At 37.3% G+C, this 12,860-nt stretch overlaps 1 protein-coding gene across 1 annotated transcript in view; it reads right to left on the bottom strand.

Moving 5' to 3' along the window:
- Positions 1–12,860, bottom strand: part of NT5DC1 (5'-nucleotidase domain containing 1) — a 729,055-nt gene that overhangs the window by 699,457 nt on the left and 16,738 nt on the right. The window lies entirely within an intron of this gene.

The raw sequence follows: 12,860 nt of genomic DNA, 5'->3' as shown, positions 1-12,860 counted from the left end.
GCCACCCGGCTGGCAATATTTTCTGTGGAGGACATTGCAGCTGTTCTGAGGGCAGAGCCAGGTGATCCGGGGGGGGGAAAGGGTATTAGACTGATGAAGTTGGTAAAAAAGTAGAAAATAACTTTTAGGCAAACCACATCCCCCAACTGTGTAATGGGGGTGCAAAATACAAGATTGGGGGAGCTTTTTTTTTTATTCTGTGTTTGCTCTCAAACTGCATTCAAGTTTAGAAGCAAAGATGTAAGTACTTATTCTACATCAATGAACTTTAGCTTAAAAAAAATGGAGTGGATCACAGGGCATTTGTTGAAATTTGTCAGCTTAAAGTTGTACTGTAAAATAGTTTTTACCTTGTGTTTCCAATGACTTGTTATACCAGCTGCAGAGTATAAACTGTATAAGAAATTGCTTCTTCAGGTTTAATTTTGTATTTTAAATAGCTGGTTTTGTTCTTTGAAACCACAATCCATCAAAATGGGTTGAGCTTGCAGGGAAATCGGATCTCCATATTATTTAACTTTCTATACATTATAACTTTCTTTATATTATCTGTGTCTTTATACCAAAGCCCAATACATAGAGAGCACAATTGAAAATTAGCATTGTATGGCTTATCTCCTCTGCCTCCTACTGTATGTGTAATTTCTTCTGCTAGCTCTATTTACGCAGCTTTTCTTTAGCTTATAGTTACTTAAAGGGACAAAATGTATTTCACAATTAAAAGAGAGTATACTTTTGTAAACAAATTTCCAATTTACTTCAATTGTGCTTAATTCTCTGAGTATCCTTTCTTGAAGGAGCAGCAACGCACTACTGGAAGCTAGCTGAACACATCAGTAAGCCAATGAGAGGAGATATAAATATGCAGCCACCAATCAGCTCTAAGCCTACCTAGGTATGCTTTTTCAACAAAGGAGAACTGTCAGGGTTTTTTTCCCTGCTTTGTTTGCCATGTGCTGCTGGCAGCCATTTTACTCACCTCTCTTGCTGACTCTAATGCATAGTGTTTGATGCTGCTCATTTTCTGCATGCCCTTTTATGGCCAGATTGCATAAGCCAATTAAAACACAGGAGCTCCTAAGACTCCTCTCACAGGGACTTAGCGTTCTGGTCAGAAAATATTTAACTAGTGGATCAATGTTTGTATTGCACACATACTAGGTGTTAGGGTTTTTTCTCTGCCATGTGCTGCTGGCAGCCATTTTACTCACCTCTCTTACTGAATCTGGTACAGAGTGCGTGGTGCTGCTAATTTCCTGCACTCCTTCTTATGGCCAGACTGGTGAACATCATCCACGTGAGACAGGTTGCAGTCTCAGAATTGTGATGTCATCACTTATTATTTAAAGGGCGTCTGTGCAGTATGCTTTGCCCTTGCGTTGTCTCAGACCTGTTTGTGAGAGTTCCCCTTCCTGTGTATTACCTGGCTGTCTGACGTCCCTCCTGGTCCCTGATCCCTGGCTTGTTCCTGACTCTGCTGTTCTCCTTGTTCTCGATTCCGGATCGTCTGACTACTCGCTTTGGCTCCTGACTCGGCTCGTCTGACTACCGGCTCTGGTTTTGACTCCTGGCTTGTTATTTGACTTGTGGACTTTTTTTTATTATTTTTTGCTATTAATAAAGGTGTGATTATTTTTGCACTTCTCGTCTCAGTCTGATTCCTGGCACCCTGACATTAACAAAGCAAATTAGGTAAAGGAAGTAAATTGGATAGTTGTTTGCAATTGTATGCAGTATCTGAATCATGAATAAGAAAAATTTGGTTTTATGTTGCTTTAAATATAACATTTTTATTATAGGTAGGGATACCATAGGCAAAATCAGCTATTTTTCTATGCCGAAATAAAGAAAAAGAACTATTTGTAAATAATTTGTTACACTCCAGCAGTTAAAATGGACCATCTGAAACAAAGTAAAAGAGAGAAAAATAGGGTATACTGTCCCTTTAAGTGTAAATATTTCTCTGATAACACTATTAAAGTAAAAAATTGTCAGAAAAAAAATACTACTGATTTGATATTCAGACTAAAGGGACAGTCAACTCCAAATGTTTTATTGTTTAAAAAGATAGATTACCCATTCCCCAGTTTTGCACAGCCAACATGGTTATATTAATATATTTTTTACCTCTGTGATTACCTTGTATCTAAGACTCTTCTGACAGCCCCTTGATCACATGAAGAGTAGTAAATTAGAAAGTTACTTAACCCCTTAATGACCGAGGACGTGCAGGGTACGTCCTCAGAAAAAAGGCAGTTAATGCCTGAGAACGTACCCTGCACGTCCTCGGTGTGGAAAGCAGCTGGAAGCGATCCTGCTCGCTTCCAGCTGCTTTCCGGTTATTGCAGTGATGCCTCGATATGGAGGCATCCTGCAATAACCTTAGATGGCCATCCGATGCAGAGAGAGCCACTCTGTGGCCCTCTCTGCACCGGACATCGATGGCCGGTATCGTTGGTGGGTGGGAGCCGGTGTGGGAGGTGGGTGGCGGCCATCGATGGCCCTTGTCATGTGGAGGGGGGCGGGATCGTGGGCGTGCAAGTCCGGGCGCGCGCGGGGGCGCGCGCACGTGCACGAGGGGGCGCGCGCGGGGGCGCGCCGGGGCAGGGACCGGGTGGGGACCGCTGCACTACAGAAAAAAATGTGTCCCAAAATAAAAGTGGGACAAGTAATTTTAAAAAAAAACACCTTATTCGGTATTTAGGTGGTGGGGGTTGGTCGGGGGGGGGGGGGGGGTGGGGGGAAATAACAAAAAATAAAAATTAAATAAATATTTGATTGTGAAAAATGGGTACTGGCAGACAGCTGCCAGTACCCAAGATGGCCCCCAATAAGGCAGAGGGGGAGGCTTAGAGAGCTGTTTTGGGGGGGATCAGGGAGGTTGGGGGCTAAGGGGGATCCTAAACACAGCATATGTAAATATGCTTTTTTTTTTTTTCTTTTTAAAAAAAAAAAAATCTTTTATTTTAGTACTGGCAGACTTTCTGCCAGTACTTAAGATGGCGGGGACAATAGTGGGGTGGGGGAGGGAAGGGAGCTGTTTGGGAGGGATCAGGGGGTGGGATGTGTCAGGTGGGAGGCTGAACTCTACACTAAAGCTAAAATTAACCCTGCAAGCTCCCTACACACTACCTAATTAACCCCTTCACTGCTAGCCATAATACACGTGTGATGCGCAGCAGCATTTAGCGACTTTCTAATTACCAAAAAGCAACGCCAAAGTCATATATGTCTGCTATTTCTGAACAAAGGGCATCCCAGAGAAGCATTTACAACCATTTGTGCCATAATTGCACAAGCTGTTTGTAAATAATTTCAGTGAGAAACCTAAAATTGTGAAAAAATTAACGTTTTTTTTAATTTGATCGCATTTGGCGGTGAAATGGTGGCATGAAATATACCAAAATGGGCCTATATCAATACTTGGGGTTGTCTACTACACTACACTAAAGCTAAAATTAACCCTAGAAGCTCCCTACATGCTCCCTAATTAACCCCTTCACTGCTGGGCATAATACGCGTATTTTGCGCAGGGGCATTTAGCAGCCTTCTAATTACCAAAAAGCAAAGCCAAAGCCATATATGTCTGCTATTTCTGAACAAAGCGGATCCCAGAGAAGCATTTACAACCATTTATGCTATAATTGCATAAGTTGTTTGTAAATAATTTCAGTGAGAAACCTAAAGTTTGTGAAAATATTTGTGAAAAAGTGAAAAAAATTTTTTATTTGATCGCATTTGGCGGTGAAATGGTGGCATGAAATATACCAAAATGGGCCTAGATCAATACTTTGGGATGTCTTCTAAAAAAAAATATATACATGTCAATGGATATTCAGGGATTCCTGAAAGATATTAGTGTTCCAATGTAACTAGCGCTAATTTTGAAAAAAAGTGGTTTGGAAATAGCAAAGTGCTACTTGTATTTATGGCCCTATAACTTGCAAAAAAAGCAAAGAACATGTAAACATTGGGTATTTCTAAACTCAGGACAAAATTTAGAAACTATTTAGCATGGGTGTTTTTTGGTGGTTGTAGATGTGTAACAGATTTTGGGGGTCAAAGTTAGAAAAAATGTGTTTTTTTCCATTTTTTCCTCATATTTTATAATGTTTTTTATAGTAAATTATAAGATATGATGAAAATTATGGTATCTTTTGAAAGTCAATTTAATGGCGAGAAAAACGGTATATAATATGTGTGGGTACAGTAAATGAGTAAGAGGAAAATTACAGCTAAACACAAACACCGCAAAAATGTAAAAATAGCCTTGGTCCCAAACGGACAGAAAATGGAAAAGTGCTGCGGTCATTAAGGGGTTAAAATTGTATGCTCTATCTGAATCATGAAAGTAAAAATTAAAGGGATAGTAAATCCAATTTTTTTCTTTCATGATTTAGATAGTGCATGCAGTTTTAAGCAACTTTCTAATTTAGTCCTATTATCATTTTTTCTTCATTCTCTTGGTATCTTTATTTGAAAAAGTAGGAATATAAGCTAAGGAGTCGGCCCATTTTTGGTTTCAGCAGCCTGGCTAGCGCTTGTAATTGGTGGCTACATTTAGCAAACCAATAAGCAAGCGCAACCTAGGTTCTCAACCAAAAATGGGCCGGCTCTTAAAGGGACAGTCTACACCAGAATTTTTATTGTTTTAAAAGATAGATAATCCCTTTATTACCCATTCCCCAGTTTTGCATAACCAACACAGTTATAATAATATACTTTTAACCTCTGTGATTATCTTGTATCTAAGCCTCTGCAAACTGCCCCTTTATTTCTGTTCTTTTGACAGACTTGCAGTTTAGCCAATCAGTGCCTGCTCCCAGATAACTTCACGTGCACGAGCACAGTGTTATCTATATGAAATACGTGAACTAACACCCTCTAGTTGTGAAAAACTGTTAAAATGCATTCTGAAAAGAGGTGGCCTTCAAGGTCTAGGAAATTAGCATATGAACCTCCTAGGTTAAGCTTTCAGCTAAGAATACCAAGAGAACAAAGCAAAATTGGTGATAAAAGTAAATTGAAAAATTGTTTAAAATTGCATGCTCTATCTGAATCATGAAAGTTTATTTTGGCCTAGACTGTCCCTTTAAGCTTACATTCCTGCTTTTCAAATAAAGACACCAAGAGAACGAATAAAAATTGATAATAGGACTAAATTAGAAAGTTGCTTAAAAATGCATGCTCTATCTGAATCATGAAAGAAAAAAAATTGTGTTTACTATCCCTTTAAGTTTCATATCACTTTAAGGTGAAGCTGAAACTGTTACAGGGATTACCATTTCAACAAATCAGACTTTTCCCTCTAAATATAGAATTGGAGTAAAGAACGTATTTCAAAGCTAATACAGAAAAATATGTGTTGAAATGACTTTGTAGCCTCCCAAATGAGAGGGCTTTCCTCATTGAGTAGTAGCATTGTTAATACAATTTATTTTAAAATATTTACTGCATGAATAAATATCTCAGGAACGTCACTAACATGGCCTCTAAAAGGGGACTCATCAAGACCATCTAAATCTGATTTCCATTCTCAGGCAATGATTAAAGCTGCAAATACTATCTTCTCTTCCATCCAAACAAGATATTGCGGATATAGTACGCAGATGTATGAGAGAAGAAGAATTGGTTGATCTTAAAGGGACACTGAACCCAATTTTTTTCTTTTGTGATTCAGATAGAGCATGCAATTTTAAGCAACTTTCTAATTAACTCCTATTATCAAATGTTCTTCATTCTCTTGCTATGTTTATTTAAAAATCAAGAATGTAAGTTTAGATGCCGGCCCATTTTTGGTAAACAACCTGGGTTGTCCTTGCTGATTGGACAGCACCAATAAAAAACTGCTGTCCATGGTCTGAACCAAATATTTGCTGGCTCCTTAGCTTAGATGGCTTCTTTTTCAAATAAAGATAGCAAGAGAACAAAGAAAAATTGATAATAGAAGTAAACTAGAAAGTTGCTTAAAATTGCATGCTCTATCTGAATCATAAAAGAAAAAATTTGGGTTCAGTGTCCCTTTAAACAAGAAATCCATGATCTTGGATTTAGAGTTGAGGCCCTGGAAGATAATGACAATGCAGTGCAATAGGATCTTAATCAGTTAACCAAAGTCTAGAAGATCAGAACACTACTACAGGATGACAAGTTGGAAGATTTGGAGAATAGAAACAGGAGAGAAAATATTAGAATATGAGGAATACCAGTACTACAGAACGATCTCTCAACATATTTATCCACACTCTTTTCCTACATGAAAGGAGACAATGTGCAGGCAACTATTGAATGGGACAGGGCACACAGAGCCTTGTGCCCAAAACCATCAGAAAAGGCACCACTACAAGACTTAAAGGGATAGTATATTCAATATTAAATTATCATGATTCAGATAGAGCATGCAATTTTAAGCAACTTTCCAATGTACTTCTATTATCAATTTTTCTTCATTCTCTTGGTATCTTTATTTGAAAAAGCAAGAATGTAAGCATAGGAGCCGACCCAATTTTGGTTCAGAACCTGGGTATTGCTTGCTGATTGGTGGCTACATTTAGACATCAATCAGCAAGCGCTACCCACATGCTGAACCAAAAACGGACCGGCTCCTATGCTTACATTCTTGCTTTTTCAAATAAAGATACCAAGAGAATGAAGAAAATTGATAATAGAAGTAAATTAGAAAGTTGCTTAAAATTGCATGCTCTATCTGAATCATTAAAGGGACACTAAACCCCAAAAATGTCTTTCATGATTCAGATAGAGAATACAAATTTAAACAACATTCCAATTTACTTCTATTATTTATTTTGCTTATTTTTTTAGATATCCCTTGTTGAAGAAATAGCAATGCACATGGGTGAGCCAATCACACAAGGCTTCTATGTGCAGCAACCAATCAACAGCTACTGAGCCTATCTAGATATGCTTTTCAGCAAAGATTATCAAGAGAATAAAACAAATTAGATAATAGAAGCAAATTAGAAAGTTTTTTTTTAAAAATGCATGCTCTTTCTAAATCATGAAAGAAAAAAATTGGGGTTCATGTTTCTTTAAATTTTAATTTTGACTAGACTAACCCTTTAATCATCAACTTTAGGAGGTTTTAAGACGAAGACAACACAGGGGCCAATTTATCAAGGGCTCTGATGCCCCTTTTTCCGCCCAAGCCTTCAGGCCCGCCGGAAACAGCAGTTATGATGCAGTGGTCTTAAGACCACTGCTCCGTAACTGGTCCGCTGCCTCTGAGGCTCCGGACATCAATCAGCTCGATCCTATATGATCAGGTTGATTGACACCCCATGCTAGCGGCTGATTGGCCGCGAATCTGCAGGGGGCAGCATTGCACAAGCAGTTCACCAGAACTGCTTGTGCAATGTTAAATGCCGACAGCGTATACTGTCGGCATTCAGCAATGTCTGTAGGACATGATACGCTACAGCGCATCATGTCGGACAGACATTGATGAATCGGCCCCATTATTTCACTCTAAAGGAAAAATTAGCCTATTCACTTTAGATGGAATGTTTTACATTGAGACTATTCTACACAAACACTACAGAGACAAAAGGAACTAGCACCCCTCACCACCTTGCTACAAAATAAAAAGATACCTTATGAGCCAATAGTGCTGATATTAAATACATTTTCCCACCTAAGTTGCAAATTCCGATTCACTTTACTGCGTATCATGACAAATGGAGTCAAAAGTTTAATACCCATATTATAGAAACATCGAAGAGTTCCTAATGTGCAGGAATGGGTACAAAATGTTTCTCATATGTTGATATTAAAGAAATATCATTATTGTGTATTAAAGACGTTGGGATGATTACTTTTCAATTAAATTTATATGGGATGAATATATGGCTACGAGGCAGAATAGACACAATTTTTTTGCTTTTTTGTACATGACTGTCTGTTCTGTATTAGCTCTTTTTATAAGATACAAAATGGTCACAACAAGGTTTTTTTTTGTTTTTTTTTAAAGGGAATATATTTAATTTTTTAAATTGTCAGTGTTCTCCCCTGATTTTACTGACCACTCAGTTAAAATTCTGTTATGCATACATGAGATAACATGTATATTTCCCTTCCTCATTGTGAAAAGAGAATAATGCTTTTAAATATTTGTTAAAATATGTTTATTGTTTGTATATTGGTAATAAAATCAATAAAATAACACACACACACACACATATATATATATATATATATATATATATATATATATATATATATATATATATATATACAGACACACACCAAATTTGAGGTACAGTTCAAAATCCAATTTACAATATATTCTGCAATATGCAATTTGAAATTAAAACTAGCTTCATATACCCAAGTGCTTGTCTGGTACAATAAATGATTAATTGCAGTTTAACAACATAATGATAATAATAAAAATGCACAAATCATGCACTAATAAGTACAAATCTATATTTGTGACAATGATGGTAACATTAATATAGTGTGCCATTAATAAATGAATAATGCCAACACGCCAAAAAACAAAAAACTGTATTAAATTGTATCCAGAGTTTAATCCAGACAGAACCCTTGTGCATAGTGAAATAAAAAAAAAGTTACAGTTCTCTGCGGGCCACAAACAATACTTCTACTATGTGTTTAACCCATTTGCGGGTTAAACACATTGAGGTGCAGGGTCCTAGTCGATCTACAGCATGGCATTTTTCACTATGGCCCTTTAAATCCAAAAGATCTCATGTTTAGTCAGAAGCTTGTTCCTGACCCTCTCATTTCATGGTGTATACTCTTTTTATAGCTATCCAAGACGTGTGGCCCATTTTTTATGTACAGTTGCAAAATGCTATACCAAAGAGGCTGTAGCTGTACCATTTTTAATAGTGGATATATGTTCTCTTATACGAGTGAAGATTGCACTCAATGCAAAGTTAATAAAAAGATTACATATGTGAACGTGCAATTCATAAAGCTATAATGGCCAAAAGTAGCCCCAGTTATTAGAGATTAAATTGCCTCACATAAACAAGGTATTCACACACTTTACATCGCTGATTACCACACTTAAAGATACCCTTAAGCATCAACCACAAGCCCTCCACCAGCTGCCCATGCTTCAGTTGTTTGGGTGAAACCATGTTTCAGATGGATAACTCTCTTGTATGTAAATCTGCAACATTTTCTAACAGTGGACCCTAATCAATCATCTACTGATAAAATGTCTGTAAATAATATTGCAGATTTGTTAGTAATGCTCTTTATATCTTGTAACAAATGTAACACCCTCAACATTTAATGAGCCGATTCCTGTTTTATTCTTCTTTTAGAATAGCTCTATTTGAACCTGAGACTAGATTTGTAACCTGTTTGTGTGTGATAACCTCTCTTCTAGCCGCTCAACCAAAAGAAGGGCCTGTCTCTTACTGTACAGGGTCCGAGCAATTTCTAACAAACTGTAGATTTTAGAGGATTTCCTGAAATGGGTTATCTGAACACATCTGTGGAAAAAATTTCTATTGACTTTCCTTCTTAGAGTAATATCCAAATAATTATGGTTATCCAAGTCTTGGTGCAGGTATAATATCGATTTTATTAAAAACATAGAGAGAAATATTTTGCATTACTTTCTTTACTGCTCAAAACTGTAGTGTTTCTAGCACACAGAAAATACAACAATAAAAAGTTTATACAAACAGAGAAAAAACATTTGCATGACAACAAAAACAACAAGGTCAACGAATAGGAGAGGAGAAATTCACCAGATGAGACTCATCTGAGATTTAAGGGTTGCAATATGCAAAGTATTTGCTCCCTCGATATTACTGCAAAACTGAAAAATATAGTTTAAAAAGTCAGAAAAGAAAAGTGATGAAAATCCCCAGGGCAAGAGAAACAAAAAAACACAATTTCCAGATAAATTTCCAAGGCTGAGAAAAGAAAGATAAAACTTGTTGATGAGGATCCAAGGGGTGCAACTAATGGAGCTGCCAATCAAGGAGAGAAGCAAGGAGGGGATGAAGACCTCGAAGGTTGAGATTCTGTTCTTCAAAGATTCATTGGGTCTGAGCTGAAAAAGTAATAAATACATTAAAATAGTAGGAAAAAAGAAAACGTTGAAAATGCAATGAGATAAAAGAACAAGGAGGGTTGAGGAAAAAATAGATCATGAAGGGTGGGAAAATATTAATCTCTGTGTCTTTAATAAAAGCTAGATTATACCTGCACCAAGGCTAGGATAATAGTAATTTGGTTACAAGATCAGAGGCTCATACTTTCAAAATTTAAAGCAATAGATAAGCAGGATGATTGATTGGTTAAAATTGTCGAAAATGTAGAGGCAGAAGACCAATAACGGACAAGATTTAAAGAAAGCTTTGGAAGCAGCTGCTCCTCTTATAGAGTGAGGGGAGAACATAGGAGGAACCTCCACTTTGGACATGATCCATTTAACCCATCTGGAGAAAGAAGAGGAAGAGATAGGTTTAAAAGGAGGGACGTATCACACCAAAATCTATTGCTTTTAAATCTGCCACTCTTCTACAAAAGAGAAGACCCAGAAGAGTGGCTAATTTAAAAGATGGAAGTTTTATTGAGAGGTTAGCATTATCTGGCCAATTGGAAATAAAATAATAAATAATAATAAAACTATCTAAAAATACAAAAACAAAATGAGAAAAACTAAGTTTGTTAAGATTAATAGCCTTCATGATACATCAAACTAGACCAATGGGTGTATTGAAGACAAGTTTGTGACCCGCAGAGATGGCTGACCTAACCTTGTTAATAGAGTGGTAGGCCAATCTGTGTTACAGGTTCTGAAACAGAATCCAAACTCTGCTGCAAGCACCAGCTAACCCATCTGTCCCATGCAGAAACATGGGTTGATTTAACAAGCAGCGGAAACAGAAGTACGCCAGAAACGGTCGTAAGACCACTGCTCCTTAACTTTTCTGCCACCTTTTTGGTGGCGGGCTGAAATCATCCCGATACGAATGATTGACACCCCCTGCTAGCGGCCGATTGGCCGCGAATGAGCAGGGGGCGGCATTGCACAACCATTTCACTAGAAATTATTGTGGAATTTTAAATGCCGACAGCATATGCTGTAAGCATTTAGTGAGGTAGAGCGAACATGTTTAGCAGCTTCCTGTGAAAGTCTGTCCCATGCCTAGGAACCCTTGAAAGGCTCCAGGCCACCAGTCATTAGGATTGTTGAAGCCCTAAGGGATGGGGATTGTCAAAAGGATCTAAAATAAGGCAGGAATCAAATTGGAATTAGAAGAGAATGTCAGAAAGATATTTGAAGAAGAGTCGGGAACCAGGACTGGGAAGGCCAGAAGGGGTGATAAAAACACAAGAAATTGCTACCCAACTAAATTTGGGAAGGACTTAATGAATCATTGCAAAAGGGAGGAAAGCATAGGATTCTGCGGTCGGCCAAATTGAGAGAAAGGCATCCATGGCAAGATGATCTGGTTTAAAACTGTAGGCCTTCGGAAGCTGATAATTTAGTCTGGAAGCAAACAAATCTATGGAGAATGGACCTCAAAGGGAAACAATTTTTTTTAAAATATGTTTGTGTTTGTTGCCCCAGTCTGCTGCCACATTTGAGAGGTCTGGAATATATTCTGCTAAAAAAGAAATGTCTCTTTCCAAGAATAAGACCCAGTGATATGTTCTTGATGGTTTTTATGGAGATTTTTCTCTGATGGTCACCATTTGCCACCCATGATTGTTGCAGCGAGCTCTCTAGCCTAAGGTGCTCACATTTGAAAATGGGGTATTTCCAAAAATGTCTCTCCCATTCCATTTATGTGTGCGAGCCAACATAGAAGCTCTTCCTCCACTTTAAAGAAGTGAGTGATGATATAAGCTGGAAATCTTAAAAATATATGATAGTGAAGGGGGGGTTGGGAAAATGGCTTGAATCTAAGCAGATAGTAGACCCACAATTTGACCCAAGTTCCTAAGAAGAAAACTTTTTTCTTAACAGAGCATAAATTTCTTTTTTTAATGAGATTTATCATTTTTTTAGGTAAACGTTTTATTTTGCGATTCAGGTAGATCATGCATTTTAAGCAAATTTCTAGTGCACTTCTATTATCAATTTTGTTTAATTCTCTTGGTATCCTTTACTGAAGGAGCAGCAATGCACTACTGGGAGTTAGATGATCACAATTGTTAAGCAACTAACAAGAGGCATATATGTGCAGCCAACAATCAACAGCTATTTCCCAGCTCATGAGCCTAACTTAATATGCTTTTAAACAAATGATACCAAAAAAACAAAGCAAATTAGATAAAAGAAGTGAATTGGAAAGTTGTTTTAAATGGTATACTCTATATCATAATATGTCTGGGTTTAATATACCTTTGGTATGAATAGTATTAATTTGAAAACTAAAAAGATAACATTCTGTGAAGGAGGGAGAATAAATTTATCTTTGTTTATATTGAAACCCAGGTTCTCTAAAAGGGTTGTGGTTGTGTTGAAGATATATAGCTGTAAGACATTAATAGGATTTTATCGAAATAAATAATTAGATGAATAGCTCTTTGTCGTAACCATGAAACTACTGGCTTCATAATTTTCCTGAAAACCCAGGTAGCGGAGAAAACATGGAAGGGGAGTCATAAGAATTGCAAGGTGGTATGGTTCCAAACAAATTTTAAATATTTTCTGAAATGAGGATGAAATGAAATGGTGGGATCAACGTCTTTTAAATCTTTGAGTACTAGCCAAACTTGATCCCTTACACACAGAGTGTCCAGCACTCACAACCTCTCAGCTAAAATTAAAAGCAAAACTGGAAGAGTTAGTTACCGCATCTGGCTAAATGGGACAAGCCCAGGTACCACATCAAGGTCTCTTC

Source organism: Bombina bombina, chromosome 4, assembly GCF_027579735.1.
Source record: "Bombina bombina isolate aBomBom1 chromosome 4, aBomBom1.pri, whole genome shotgun sequence".
NCBI lineage: Eukaryota > Metazoa > Chordata > Amphibia > Anura > Bombinatoridae > Bombina > Bombina bombina.
This window is presented reverse-complemented; position numbering and strand designations above follow the sequence as displayed.